Source organism: Lepidochelys kempii, chromosome 3 (genome assembly GCF_965140285.1).
Source record: "Lepidochelys kempii isolate rLepKem1 chromosome 3, rLepKem1.hap1, whole genome shotgun sequence".
NCBI classification, from domain to species: domain Eukaryota; kingdom Metazoa; phylum Chordata; order Testudines; family Cheloniidae; genus Lepidochelys; species Lepidochelys kempii.
The window spans coordinates 3868149-3883214 of NC_136382.1; the positions used below are offsets into that span (position 1 = coordinate 3868149).

The window sequence follows — 15066 nt, forward strand, 5'->3', positions numbered from 1 at the left end:
GTGTGCCTGAAATTATGAATGCAAACCTGTGCCCCCAGAGAAAGAGGCTGCATTGAGAAACCAGGTTCTGTTTATCTCAGAAGGTGTCGCTCAAGCCTATAAATGAACGAATGAATCCAGGGGCTCTAAATCCAGATATAAATATTGACAGACACACCCAGGGGACTCATTAAATGGTCCCAAATCGCTGCAAGAATCTGTGGCCGGGGCTCAGCAACCCGTATCATTCAGCCTCCTTCCTGTGCGTTGGCTTAAAGGGTTCACACTCGGGTCCCTGGCTCGGAAGCAACCGGCCCACTGAGCTCATTAGCAACGGACCGAGCTCACCAAGCAGCCGGGCACAACTTGGCTGCATCAGCAAAGCCAAAGAAAGGGAAGCATCAATAATTCACTCCGACCAGATTGCAGTCGGTTACAGAGCTCCGTGCCCCCCATGAATTTTTAAAGGCAAACAGCTATCAGGTTATGCTTTTTGGTCTCTTGTTTTGTGCTCGCCGGCAGCCCACTCGCTGCTCTGACATTCTGGCTCTGTCTTAAATAAGGAGCCCGAGAGAGAGAGAGGCTTTGATGCCGTCACTCTCAGCATGGCTGGGACACTGCTCAAGGGAGCTGGGCCTACACGTTAGACAGTCTAGGAGGTTGCACAGCTATTTACCCAGAATTCTCCTCTTCGGCATCTTCTCCCAGGCTGGGGCGTTACAGATGTATCAAAAATACAATGGAAAAGAGTTAGTCACAGAGGGTCTCTCTCTTTTATAAGCATTGTTAAAGGGGGACACGCATTTGACTGGGAAAGGACCATGAACATAACACACAGAGATAGGGAAAGAACTCCATGCATATTGGCTCCCCCCAAAAAACTTTCTGCTTCTTCCCAGAGCTTTGCACCCAGCCCTGCGGTGCATTCTGGAGAAAACATATGCCAAATGGCGATGACATCTGGACAGGGGCTGTGAGCCCAAGAAAGAGAGAATCCCTGTGTAGCGGGGTGGACACCCGCTCGGGCCCAGAGGGGTTTAAGACAGCCCTGGGAGAGGGCTGGGGCAGGGGAAGAGCTGGGCTGATTGGTAGAGCAGCCGCAGCTGGGGGCCACGCCCCAAACAGACCTTATAGAAGCCAGGAGCAGAAGAGTACTGTCCCTCTGCCTGTAAAGGGAGAAGGGCCTGGCTGCAAGGTGCCGAGCAGGACACCTAGATTGGAGCAGGGCTGGGGAAAGGTCAAGGAAGCTCTGGCCTAGGAAAGACCCAGGCTGCAGGCCTGGGAAGGCCTATTAGGTATGGGGGTTGCAGGGGCAGCCACAGGTAGGCAGAGGCAGCAGGTCCAAACTCAACCTTGCCTGTGATGAGTGGCTCATACTGCAGTCTGCCCCAGGGCGCGTGGGCTAGCTGGTGACTGGCAGGAGCCTATGACTGAGGCAAGGTAGGGATGGGGCAGGTTCCCTGCCCAGGGGCCAACACCCAGTGAAAGGGGCACTGCGGTCCCGGAAGGGACACGGGAGCCAGCAGCAAGGCGAGACACCGGCCTGAAAAGGGCGCTCCGGAGGCTGGTGAGCTAATTCCTGGAGATGACCAGCAGGGGGCGCTGCCGGTGAGTCTGCTCCCGGTTACACCCGGGTAAATCTGGCTCGGGCCCACCCGGCTGAGAACGCCGTTGTGGGGCCCTGATCCTCAGGAATATTCGTCATTATTTTTCAGGCATCTGAAAGTGCGCTCAGCCCCTCCCAAAGCAAAGGAAAACACTGCAAATCAAATAAAGACGCTACCAGAGTTTGCAAACCAAAAGCGTTCATGCTCCGGCTTAACTTGTACCACGTGAGCCAGTCCCATTGACTCCAGTGAGTCTCCCTAGGAGCTTAGTAAAGTACGCGAGTAAGTGTTTCTGGGACAAATTACTACTTGTGTCTTGCTTACAACACTCCTGCTAATACATCCCAGAATGATGTTCACTTTTTTCAATGGCGTTACACCGATGACTCATATTTAGCTTGTGATCCACTCTGACACCTGATCCCGTTCCACAGTACTCCTTCCTAGGCAGTCATTTCCCATTCAGTATGTGTGCAACTGATTACTCCACTGAGGAAGGAGCACTTTGCATTTGTCCTTATTGAATTTCATCCTATTTACTTCAGACAATTTCTCCAGTTTGTCCAGATCATTTTGAATTTTAATCCTATCCTCCAAAGTACTTGCAACTCCTCCCAGCTTGGTATCATCCGCAAACTTAATAAATGCATTCTCTAGTCCATTATCTAAACCATTGATGAATTATATTGAACAGAACTAGACCTAGAACTGATCCCCCTGCAGGACCCCACTCATTATGCCCTTCCAGTATGACTGTGGACCACTGATAACTACTCTCTGGGAACGGTTTTCAAACCAGTTTTGCACCCGCCTTACAGTAGCTCCATCTAGGCTGCATTTCCCTAGTTTGTTTATGAGAAGGTCATGCGAGACAGCATCAAAAGCTTTACTAAAGTCAAGATATACCACATCTACCGCTTGCCCCCTATCCACAAGGCTTGTTACCCTGTCAAAGAAAACTATCAGATTGGTTTGACATGATTTGTTCTTAACAAATCCATGCTGACTGTTACTTACCATCTTATTATCTTCAAGATGTTTGCAAATTGATTGCTTAATTATTTGCTCCATTATCTTTCTGGGTACAGAAGTTAAGCTGACTGGTCTGTAATTCCCGGGGTTGTCCTTATTTTCCTTTTTATAGATGGGCACTCTATTTGCCCTTTTCTAGTCTTCTGGAATCTCTCCCATCTTCCATGACTTTTCAAAGATAATCGCTAATGGCTCAGATATCTCCTCAGTCAGCTCCTTGAGTATTCTAGGATGCATTTCATCAGGCCCTGGTGACTTGAAGACATCTATCTTATCAAAGTAATTTTTAACTTGTTCTTTTCCTATTTTAGCCTCTGATCCTATGTCATTTTCACTGGTATTCACTATGTTAAACATCCAATCACCACCAACTTTCTTGGTGAAAACTGAAACAAAGTGGTCATTAAGCAGCTCTGCCATTTCCACATTTTCTGTTATTGTTTTTTTCCCCTCATTGAGTAATGGGCCTACCCTGTCTTGGTCTTCCTCTTGCTTCGACTGTATTTGTAGAATGTTTTCTTGTTATCCTTTTTGTCTCTAGCTAGTATGATCTTGTTTTGTGCCTTGGCCTTTCTAATTTTGTCCCTACGTACTTGTGTTGTTTGTTTATATTCATCCTTTGTAATTTGACCGAGATTCCACTTTTTGTAGCACACTTTTTTGAGTTTTAGATCATTGAAGATCTCCTGGTTAAGCCAGGGTGGTCTCTTGCCAGACTTCCTGTCTTTCCTACGTAGTGGGATAGTTTGCTCTTGCGCCCCTAATAATGTCTCTCTGAAAAACTGACAGCTGTCTTCTATTGTTTTTCTCCTTAGAGTTGCTTCCCATGGGATCTTACCTACCAACTTCCTGAGTTTGCTAAAGTCTGGCTGCTTGAAACCCATTGTCTTTATTGTGCTGTTCTCCCACCTTTCATTCCTTAGAATCATGAACCAGTTCCTCCCTATTTGTCAAAAGCAATAACAGGTTTAATACCAATGCTTGGCACTTTTCACCGCTAGAGCTCACACTTCTCTGCACACCGAGTGTAATGCGACAGATGGGGAAACTGAGGCATGGGGCACGGCGGTGATTTGCCCAAGGGGACACAACAGACCAGTGGCAGAGCTGGGAACAGAATCCAGGCCCCAGGGCCTCCACGGTGGTCTCTTTGCTCTAGTGACAGAAGGGTCTGACAGCCAGTGCAGGGTCGCTCTTCTAGGTCCATCTGCCCCTGGTGGGGTGGTTGCCCTGGCTGGAGAGCTAAGCCATAATACTCAGGGATGGACTGCCCTGGGCAGCTTGAGGGCAGGAAGAAAGAGACCCCTTATGCCCCCGCCCCCCCGGCTAGCCGCAGACGCCAGCGCGGCCGGCACTAGCTTGGCCGAAGGAGTTTCAGGTAAAATGCACCAGTGCTTTGGAGACAAGTGGTCCAAGAGCCACCTGGTGGAGGCAGGTCACCACACTGACGAGTGCTATAGTAAGTCATCCGGGTCACCCCTCTGTCTCTGGGGCCCCGGCAGTGTGGGAACAACCCCTAGCAAATGTGCCGTCCTTGGAGTCACACGCAGGGTGGCTGTGTTCTCGCTCTCTCCGTTTTTTTTGTCATTACCTGACAAGAGTCCTGTCCTGTCCACTTTTCACCATGGCCCCTCCTGCCCCCCTCGACCAGGCCGGCAGCTGAAGCACCACCGGCTCCACGGACCCTCCATCTGCCTGGGTGGGAGGGGGCCGAGAGCAGCCCCTGACCCATGTCCCTGCTCCCTGAGCCCCCCACCCATGGTGGTGGAGGGTCTGCAGCTCCTCACAGCTGCCCGCGTGGCTCTTAGCATGGCCGGGCTGTGGCTCCAAGGCCCCGTCCCCTGGCCAGAGCTGGGTCAGGGTAAGAGCTGCATGGGCAGCTGTGGGGAGCCATGAACCCTCTTGCCCTGGGCGTGGGGCCTGCTGGGTGGGGACACAGGCCGGGGGCTGCTCTTGGCTCCCCCACCCCAGGCAGGTGGGGGATTCATGGCTCCTGGCCCACTCCGGCTTCAGCTGGGCCGGAGGTGGGTGCCTCAGGTGGAAGGGGCAGGACCATGGAGGGGGTGGGAAGGCTTTTGGGAAGGCTCCACCATCCCTGCACTCGGATACTGTGGTCATGGGTGTGGTGTAGAAGCCAACACAGAACAGAACAGAAGGCAGCAGCCCTTGGGCCCGGCAGGTCTCTGCTCTAACATCCGAAGCCCTTCACAGGCTCGGCTTGTGCTACCCAGGAGATGCCTTTCCCTCCACCACCAGGACCTTCTCCAACAGCTCCCTTCCCTGGGACACTGAACCTGCCAACCACTAGGGGGAGGCTTCCGAGGGCAGGAGACAGGAACTTCCACAGGGGCTGGTCCGAGCCTGTGGAACTCACTGCCACAAGCGGTAATGACAACCCCGGGCTTCTGTGTATTGAGAACTAAATGCAGCACGGTTTTGCACTGAGACAGCAGTGTCTCTGAAATGAATTGGCTCGTTCAGGCTTATTGCCTGGAGCCTTGTTTTTCAATATGCCATTTGTCTCTGAGTCATTAGTGATGGAGAACCAACTTCCGAGCGTTGGAGATGCCTGCAGCCCCTTCTGTCTATTTCCTTGATGGATTATTTAATTCTGACTCCCAGGACCAGAGGTAGGAGATAGTGATGGGGCTGGGAGGGGTGAGAGACTCCTGCACAGCCTTGGTATGAATCCCGGCTTGTCCTCATGGAGCGCAGATGTCTGCAGAAAAGGACCTGGGGATTACAGTGGACGAGAAGCTGGATATGAGTCAGCAGTGTGCCCTTGTTGCCAAGAAGCCTAATGGCATTTTGGGCTGCATTAGTAGGAGCATTGTCAGCAGATCGAGGGAAGTGATTATTCCTCTCTATTTGGCACTGGTGAGGCCACATCTGGGGTATTGCATCCAGTTTTGGGCCCCCCACTACAGAAAGGATGTGGACAAACTGGAGAGAGTCCAGCGAAGGGCAACGAAAATGATCAGGGTCTCGAACACATGACTTATGAGGAGAGGCCGAGGGAACTGGGATTGTTTAGGCTGCGGAAGAGAAGAATGAGGGGGGATTTGATAGCTGCTTTCAACTACCTGAAAGGGGGTTCCAAAGAAGATGGATTTAGACTGTTCTCAGTGGTGGCAGATGACAGAACAAGGATCAATGGTCTCAAGTTGCAGTGGGGGAAGTTTATGCTGGAAATGAGGAAACACTATTTCACTAGGAGAGTGGTGAAGCACTGGACTGGGTTCCCTAGGGAGGGGGTGGAATCTCCATCCTTAGAGGTTTTTAAGGCCCGGCTTGACAAAGCCCTGGCTGGGATGATTTAGTTGGGGTTGGTCCTGCTTTGAGCAAGGGGTGGGACTACATGACCTCCTGAGGTCTCTTCCAACCCTAATCTTCTATGATTCTATGTCAGAGCTCAAGGTACTGATGGCGAAGAGGCCCTTTCCCGGCAGGGAGGGATTTGGTGAACAATTATGCAGCACCTTCTGGCACTGCTTTGCAAAGGGATAGACAGGCCGCCATGCAGGCTCATATCTCTCCTTCGTGGGGCTGTATTCGTCCTGCCAAGGCGTGCACTTGGCTTGCTTTTAGCTGGCGTGATGCTTCAGCCAAAGACTGGTCTCCAGGTAACATGCTGGCAAAGGGTGTGCATGTATCATGTCCCCCTGTATGGGCTGGCCCACTGCAGGATAACAGCTTACTACTGCTACCTTCCATACAGAGAGAGCCGCCCGTAGGAGCCAACAGATATCTCTAACCAATTCCGAGAGGGATGTCTGCCGGTCTACACGCACATTTACACTGGACAGAGCTAGTCAAAGCACTGAGCCCCCATGCCCCCTGCCCAGCCAGGAGAGAGGGAAGGAACAAGCCACTCGGAAACAAACCACTTAATTTCTGCCGTAAGATCTGCTGATGGAGCTAGATATGTACCCTTAGCATAAGCCATTGTCCTGGGCTTCCTGTCTAAGGTGCTTATCACAGTACCTGAGCATCTCACAGTCTTTAATGTATTCATCCCCACAGCCCCGCCGTGACACAGGGCAGTGCTATGATCCCCATTGTACAGCTGGGAAACTGGGGCACAGAGACTTACAAAGGGAGTCTGGCAGGACAGGGCCTCGAACCCCCGGGGTGTAAGCTGTAGGTTAGCACCCTAACTGCCGCCCATCCTCCCTCTCCCCAGAATCTGCGTCTCAGCTTGCCTTCTCGGCTGACATCCAGTTAACGGGCTGTCACCAAGCTTCATTGCTGGACCCGTCTATCTGGAATGTCCGACTGGGGCCAGGCCTCCCTTATGGTTCGCCCAGGGTGCAAACTGATCCCGACACATCCCCGAGTGAGCGGCAGAGCCCAGCCTATAAACGACTTGTCTTCCCCTTCCCCAACGAACGGCTTACTCTGGATGTTCCCATATGGGGCCGACTCCAGACAATTGACAGCAGTGCGTGAGCCCAGACCATGCATGGAGCAGGTGTGAATCAGTTCTGACTTGATCCATGCAGCTAACAGGGCGGAACATGCGCGCTGGGAAAGTGACCCTAGGAGATAGGACGGCCCTTGACTGGACAAGAACTTGGGGGACACGTGGAGCGATTTATAAATTCTTTTCCTTTCGGGGTCTGTTCATTTTCCCCCCCCATGGGACAGAAAAATCAGCTGACGAATGTCACGTCTTCCCACTGGGACAAGTGATAAGTGGCTTTTGAATGATTTGCAGGCAAAACTAAAGGCTTGAGCCAAAGCCACAGAGTCAAGAGTGATTTTCCCCACTCACTTAGTGGGCTTTGGATCAGGTCCATGACTGGGAGCTGCAGCTAATAAACCTGCTAGGACATGGAAGGATCTGGAGATATGAGCTGATGTCACTTTAAACCACGTTTGAGAGGCCAGAGAGGGGGGCATCAAAGCAAATTTGCTCTGCTGAGCCCACCTGGGCAGAGGATGCTCTGATGGAAAGTACAAGCTAGCCTCAGAGAATCAGAAAGGCCCGGGGCATCCCCTGTGGGAGTCCAGTTTATCCCCCAGCCAACAGCCCCATCAAGGAAAACAGCAGCCCTACCAGGGCAGGGGTCCTTAGCACCACCTCTCTCTCTTTTGGTGCCTGCTCCAGGAAAAAAAGGGGTTAACAAGTAATAAAAAAGGGGCATTTCTTGAAAAAAAATAGTTAATTTTCTGTCCAAAAAAAAAAAAAAAAGTTTGGAGGGAAAATTTTGACCCACTCTGTGTAATACATCAGGGGCCTGAGTCTGTTCTCATTTACACTGGGCTAAACCTGTTGTGACTTCAGTGAAGTGACTCCTGATTTACTCCAGTATAGATATGAAAATTAAATCTAGGACCATAAGCCACCCCTGACGTGCAAGAAGGAATTAGGGCTCTCACCTCGTATTTGGGACACCAGGGTGCAAGCTCTTGCTTTTGCCAGTCACCCTAGGTGGCCTTGGGCAAGTCACTTAACCTCTCTGTACCTCATTTCCTCATCTCTAGCATGGGGATAACAGCCCTGCCCTGTCTCACAGGGCTGCTGTGAGGATACATACACTAAAGATTGTGAGGCATCCAGATATGAGGTTAATGGGGCCCAATAAGTACCTTAGATCAGTGGTTCTCAACCTGGTGTATGCAGAGGTCTTCCAGGGGTACATCAGCTCATCGAGATATTTGCCTAGTGTTACAACACGCTACATAAAAAGCACTAGCCAAGTCAGTACAAACTAACATTTCATACAGACACTGACTTGTTTATACTGCTCTATATGCTGTACACTGACATGTAAGTACCATATTTATATTCCAATCGATGTATTTTATAATTATATGGGGAAAATGAGAAAGTCAGCCATTTGTCAGTAGCAGTGGGCTGGGACACTTTTGTGTTTTTATGTCTGATTTTGTAAGAAAGTTGTTTTGAAGTGAGGTGAAACTTGGGGGTCCACAAGACAAATCTGACTCCTGAAAGGGGCACAGTAGTTTGGAAAGGTTCAGAACCGCTGCCCTAGATAGACAGCAAATGTAGCTATGATAGCACGGAGTAAATATGGAGCTTAAAACATCCTATGGATGGGAAAGAGGAGGCGATCCTATGACAGATGGGTCCTATAGATGAACTGGATTGCACCTGGGAGTGCTGCTAGAATCTGAACTATAGCACACCAGGAAACCTCTCTCCTGTACGTCCCCCCCGAGGGAATATACCATGGAGCGTGCAGCCCTCTACCCACAGGCCAGGTGCAGCGTGGGGGGCAGGCTTCCCCCCATGCTGTCTTGCCACTGTGCTCCACCACTGAGCCAGCGGGACTGCCCACGTCAGACGGGGAGTTCAGGCTTGCGACTCATTCAGCCCTGAGCCGCTTTGTTGAGGGCACTGATGGTGGTGACTGGAGAGTGGGCCTCCCCCTCAATAGCCCGGCTGAGCCCTCCAGCTCTTTCCCACAGGCCACCCCACAGCCATCAGCTGAGAAGAGCGTTTGGTCAGCCCTGGTCTGGTTGCACTGGGACCGGTGTTAGAAGGGTGGACGGATCTACAGCCCCGGAGACCCCCCCGCCCCGTGCTCTCAACTCCTGTTAGAATAGAGCAGCTCCATCAAGGCTGCGTCTGCAACTGGTGTTGGACGTGGGGGGCAGGCGAGCGGGGAAAGCCCCGGCCTTTGTGACAGGACACACCATGCACACCACAGCACACTGCAACCTGACGGCCCAGGCCCGGCCTGGCCCGATACCTCATGTTGAGGGAGCCCTGGCTCAGGGTGTCTGCCTCGCCCAGGAGTTCGTCCTCGCTGTGATAATACATGTCGTCCTCTTCAGACCTGGGAGCAGCAACGTGGCGCACGTCAGCCTCCTGCGTTCAATCCTCAGCTCCGCCAGCGAGGGCAGCAGGCCCACGGGGTGACGGGGATGGAGACATTGGTAATAATGCAGCCGCTGGGTTGCCGGGGAGCAGGTGGACCAGGACGTGGCAGGGACAGCCTGCAAACCCTCAGCGTGGACGGCTGCTGGATATTGCTTGCTTGGGCGCAATTCCCAAATCTCATTACAATGCTCAGCCACGAGGGAGTGCGTTGGGTGAAACCCTGGCCCCACTGAAGTCAGTGGGAGTTTTGCTGCTGATTTCAACGGCGCTAGGATTTCACCCATTCACGCAGGCAGCTGCAGTGGCATCCTGTGACCCCAAAGACTTTTCAGACTCTGCGTACAGGGACCAGCAATGAAATGCAGACACTTCTGGGGTGGCACGTGGCAGCTAGTTAGCAGTGAGCATGCAGCAATGCTGCAGAGCCAGAGCTATTTAAGGGAGACAGGATAGAATTACCCACATTCAATTTGCTCAGGACAGCAGGCCTAACACCTCCCGTCTTGGGGAAAGTGCCACAGGAACACCTTACAGTTGGTAGTTTGCTAACTTGCCATTATTGCTTCGCCCCTTAACAAAACCAGGGAAAGCCCAGCCCACCTCCTGCATTAGCTGTGATCATGAAAAAACAGGAAGGTGCTAAAATACTCCTGTTTCATACACAGAGCAGGGGCCTGATCCTGAAGGGTCCCAGGCATCCGCCCCTCTGAGCATTAAGGCCCACACAGCAGGTTGGTCACTGCAGGGCATTTTAGTGATCTCTGAATGGGGGTAACTGAAGACAAACTTTATGGGGCCTTTGTACGAGACTTAGGAACTGTCCGAGCAGGGATTGACTCCCCCTCTCCTAGGGGGCACTGATCATAGAATATCAGGGTTGGAAGGGACCTCAGGAGGTCATCTAGTCCAACCCCCTGCTCAAAGATGTTTTAGGGCAGACTACATAGCAGTACACAGCTACAGGTCAGCAGCCCTGCATCCTAATGGTGCTAACACTGGGTACCAGAGTGCAGTTTAGCCTCCGAGTCCCACAGCCATGATTCAGGCACTAGCTGGGCTGTTAATTTTGTGTCTGACTCCAATCGACTGCACACAGTGTCTGTCACCCTGAGCAAGTGCACTCAGTGCCCCCAAAATGCAGCCAGCTCTGGGGTGGAGCCAAATGTCACCCAGCAAAAATACACAACACTGAGGAAAGAAGGGAAATTTTGACCCTGGACATGGCTCCTTCTCTGGTATCTTCACAGTCCAGATGGAGCAAATCGGACACTGATTTAGAAGCTCTCCTCTGAACAGCCGAACTATTGTAAGCTACATGGCTCTGCGCGTACCTATGCCAGAAGGATGGAAATGGGTGTTGATTGTTCCAGGATTTGAACCTGCTTTTGTAGAGATTATAAATCAAAAATCCAGGCTACTAAACCCCCAGGTAGTGTTACACAGTGTGCACACTTGACAAACAGCGGTGCTTGCTCCCTTTGAAATCCGTTAGCATCTTCCCTGTACAAAAAATGTACTGTGTATTGAGCTGGGAAACTGATCTATGGTTTCAATTAGGCTGGAAATCCACAGGACACAGGCCAATTCTCCGAGTAAATTAGCTGCTTGCCAGAGCATTTCGGAGCCTCTGGGAGCACCCTCCCGCAGCATTCTGCTAGGAGGAAAGGACAATTTCCTCCTTAAGTGGTCACGTAGGAGACAAATCTCGAGAGAAAAACCAGGCAGCCTAAGTACAGAGAGTGTGGGTGGGTCTGTGAGCTACACAGCAGACGCCCGACCGGCCCTTTGCGGCAAAAAAGGTTTTCAAATGCCTGTGCAAAAAAGAACACGGCTCTAAATCCTACAAACCGGATCTATTTCTAAGGCACGTGATTGGCCACTGCAAAGCTAGCCTATCGTCTGTCTCACCTGGGACGGGTACTGTGTCGCTCTGGCTATACCCTACACAGTGCCACATTCAGTGAGGGCCCTTAGGAACCATCATATGATAGAGCAGGGAATAGGCCCCCTCCCGCCCTCATGGGAGGAGAGGCAAGACAGCAGATCCTAGCTTGGACGTCTGAGAGCTGTTTCCCTCCAGTCCTGAACAGGGCTGGGTCCACACTGGGTGACCCCATTTTTTGACAGTTTCCCTGGAGCTGCCACGGGGTGAGGTAGGAGTACCACAGTGGTGACCCAAGCCCCCATCCTCCAAGCTATTTTCAATCTATTCAGGTCCAGTCAGCTCTCCGGTCCACCTTAACATGGGAGTCACTGATCAGCACCTCCCTAAATAGACAGCTCAGACAAACGCCCTGGGCCTGCTCCTGCTCTGATGCGCCAGCGTAAACCTGAAGGCCGAGGCGTTCACCCAGCCCAAGTGGGATCAGAATCAGGCCCTAGCCCCTCTGGCTGCGAAGAGCCCTCTGGCTGAGCGTAACTTGCCTTCGGCTGGTGTGTGACATGGGTGCAATCCGCACCCAGGCGTTATTCCAGAGAGCCTGGACCCGGCGCTTGGCTGCATCTGGCTCCAGTGGGTGACTGGGACTCAGGGGTCTTTTCCTCCCTGGCTGGATGGAGCAGATCCTGGTCTCAGCCACGCTGCTGGACATTCAGCACGACTCAGTGGAAGTCGGTGGAGCCGCTCCAGGTTTCTGGTGGTGTGAATGAGAACAGGAGCCCTCCCTGTACATGGATGCAGCATCAGCTTCCTCTGCCTTGAGAATTCACTCTCCATGGCCCATTTGGCCCCAGCCTCTGCTGAGACTGACAGCCTGAGGGTTCCCTTTAGTGCTCGTTGTGTGCGGGTGGGTTCAGGTCATGGGAACGAGGAACTCTGTGTTCTCTTTTATCCCCATAAAGTGGCCGTAAAGGGCGCAGGCCCCTAGTTTCTCTTTCTAGCTCGCCTTGCATTTTTATTCTCCATCAGCGATTTCCACAGCTGGTTTCCAAAGCCAGGCAGGCCGTTTCTCTCTCCATATCAGCCTTGCTCACTCCGCTAAGTCACTGGGAAATCAGCTCCCATCCTTCCTGCTTCTGGCATCACCGCCAGCCCAGCTAGGTTCATTGCTAGGAGCTGGGCATGGTTCTGCAGGGCTCCCTTTGGGGATGGCTTGGCTCCGCCCCCTCCCCCCCAGAGCCAGGTGAAACGTTTGGATCAAAACTCGGGGACCTTGAGACATTTTGTCAATTTGTGTTTATGTCGCTGAGCTGTTTCAGCTGGAAAAACTCTAAAAAAGTCCCGAAAAAACCAGAAACTTGTCAATTTTTCCATTCAAAATGACTTTTGGCTTTGGCATTTCATTTCATTTTTCATTTTAAAAAAATGGCAGATGTGAAGAAATGCTCCTAGTCCCAATGCAGCCTTTCGTTCAACCCAAAGTGATTTTTATTTTACTTTTCAATTTGTTGAAAATTTCGAAACATTTCCCTTTCTGTTCTACCTGAAACAATTCTCCCTCAAACACTCCATTGTTCGGAAATGCCAACAAACTGAAAAATCTGTTATTCACCCAGCACTAGGTATTGCTGCCAGCTTCCAACGCAGGGTTACCTAGCTGGGATTATTTCTGTCTCTTCTCTTTAACCTTCCCTTGTGAGCACCCCCTACCTGTTCATGCATGCGTGAACCCAGGCAGTGCTCCCCACCTCCTGTCCCTCCGCACACATGCAAACTTGGGTGTCCATGCCTGTGCCCCACCACGAGCCCCACATTCGACTGTCATTTCATCTTCACGCCCATGTGCATAGGCCTGGCTCCTATCCAAAGTGGCTGGGACATCTAGTTACTGGGGTGAACAGTGCTGAATGCTTTGTAATGGTCTGTATGAGCCGCTGTCCCAGGGGTGTGGAGTCGGCAGGAGTCAAATTAGAGCAAAACAAAACAGCAAACGAACTCTTCATGGGGATTTGATTGGGTACAGAGCAAAATCCGTTCCAAAGCAGACTGCACTTCTGCCTACGCATCTCCTCCTTCCTGGCTGGCCAGCTAAGCGATAAGCTGTTCTGAGCACAGGCCATGCATCAGGAGGAAGAACTTCTGACACTGATGCAGAACGGTTCAGGGAGACTAAGGAGCAAGAAGTAAATCCACGGCTCTATAAGCGTAACATGCTCATAAAGCGTGTTGGGTCCCTCGCCGGTGATACGGCCTCGTAGCGGATAGTGGCTGACTGCTGATGTGCATTAGAGGAGTTACTCCTTTAGCTCTGTGGTAGAAGCCCGTGCTGTAGTATAGCAGGTTCTGAGTTCAAATCCTGTGGAGGATCCATGAGAGGGGACAGGCCAGGAAAACTGCATGGTTACCGCTATGTCACATACAACCGCTACCTGGAACATCACAGTATCTACCGGGGTAGAACTTGGATCCTTCTGTTCCAAAAGCCCAGGTCATCGGGGGAACGGGTTACGATCTCATCAGAAAACCAAGGCTACATCTGCTCAGGGTGCACGATAAAAGGTGCAAGAACTTGCCCTGCACCCTGGACCAAAATATCCCAATTTGATCTGTCTAGCTAGGTGCTTACACCATGTCCATCAGCTCACTGTGATAGATGAGCATCTGTTTTGCTGTGCACTTGTCAGCTGAGCTGCCGCTCCCAACCCAGACACAGCTGCATGTCAGTGGTGCTGTAACCCAGCTGCCAGATCCCACCCAGAGGTAGCTGCACATCCACAGCACTGTAATCCAGATTGCACTCCAGAGGTGGCTGCATGTCAGTGGCACTGTAACCCAGCTGCCAGATCCCACCCCAGAGGTGGCTGCATGTCAGTGATGCTGTAACCCAGCTGCCAGATCCCACCCCAGAGGTGGCTGCATGTCAGTGATGCTGTAACCCAGCTGCCAGATCCTACCTCAGAGGTGGCTGCATGTCAGTGGCATTATAACCCAGCTGCCAGATCCCACCCCAGAGGTGGCTGCATATCAGTGGTGCCGTACTCTGTGAAATGCTGTGGGATCCTTTGGGATTCAAGGCGCTATAAAAATACCAAGTATTACAATCCCATCCAATATGAAGAGGCCTAACCAACAGCCAGCCACCTAATCCTCCCCACATCTGTATTTAATTATATTTGCATTTCCCACTCCTCCCGGGCACATTACAAACCTCAGTAACTGGTTTGCTTTAACACTCAGCTCCACCCCAGGGCCCAGGAACTGGGCTGACTGGTCTCTAGGAAATCACCGGCTACTTGGGCCCAGCAATAACCGACATTTCCAATTCATGCCTAACCAATTCTGAGTGAATGGTCGGAGCTGCTCTCCTAACGGCCACTGAACTCCTCCTGTGCGCATGTGTCTGCATGGGACAGCCCTCACCCCCCGTGACATTTACACCAGCGCTGCGGTCCTCACCTGGAAACCCAGAGAGCAGGCAGTGTAAACATCACACCCTCGAGCAAGCTGCTGATCGCTGCTTCTCCTCCCGGCCTGAAACCGCACCCAGCACCGGGGTTATATCCCTAGGTTGCCGTAAGACCTCTGCATTTGCCAACAGTTACCACCTGGTGGCAGCTAATATCACCACAAGTTTCCCTTCTACTTAGCCCTGCGGTTACGGTGCGTTAGAAGTGCAGTATCTGTTGACAAATGTTGCGTTCCCCCCGCCCCCCGGAATT

At 51.8% G+C, this 15066-nt stretch overlaps 1 protein-coding gene across 10 annotated transcripts in view; it reads right to left on the minus strand.

Annotated features, from left to right (window-relative positions):
• The window catches only part of OTOF (otoferlin), a 206174-nt gene that overhangs the window by 80922 nt on the left and 110186 nt on the right, over positions 1 to 15066 (minus strand). The gene's annotated exons all lie outside the window — the stretch shown is intronic.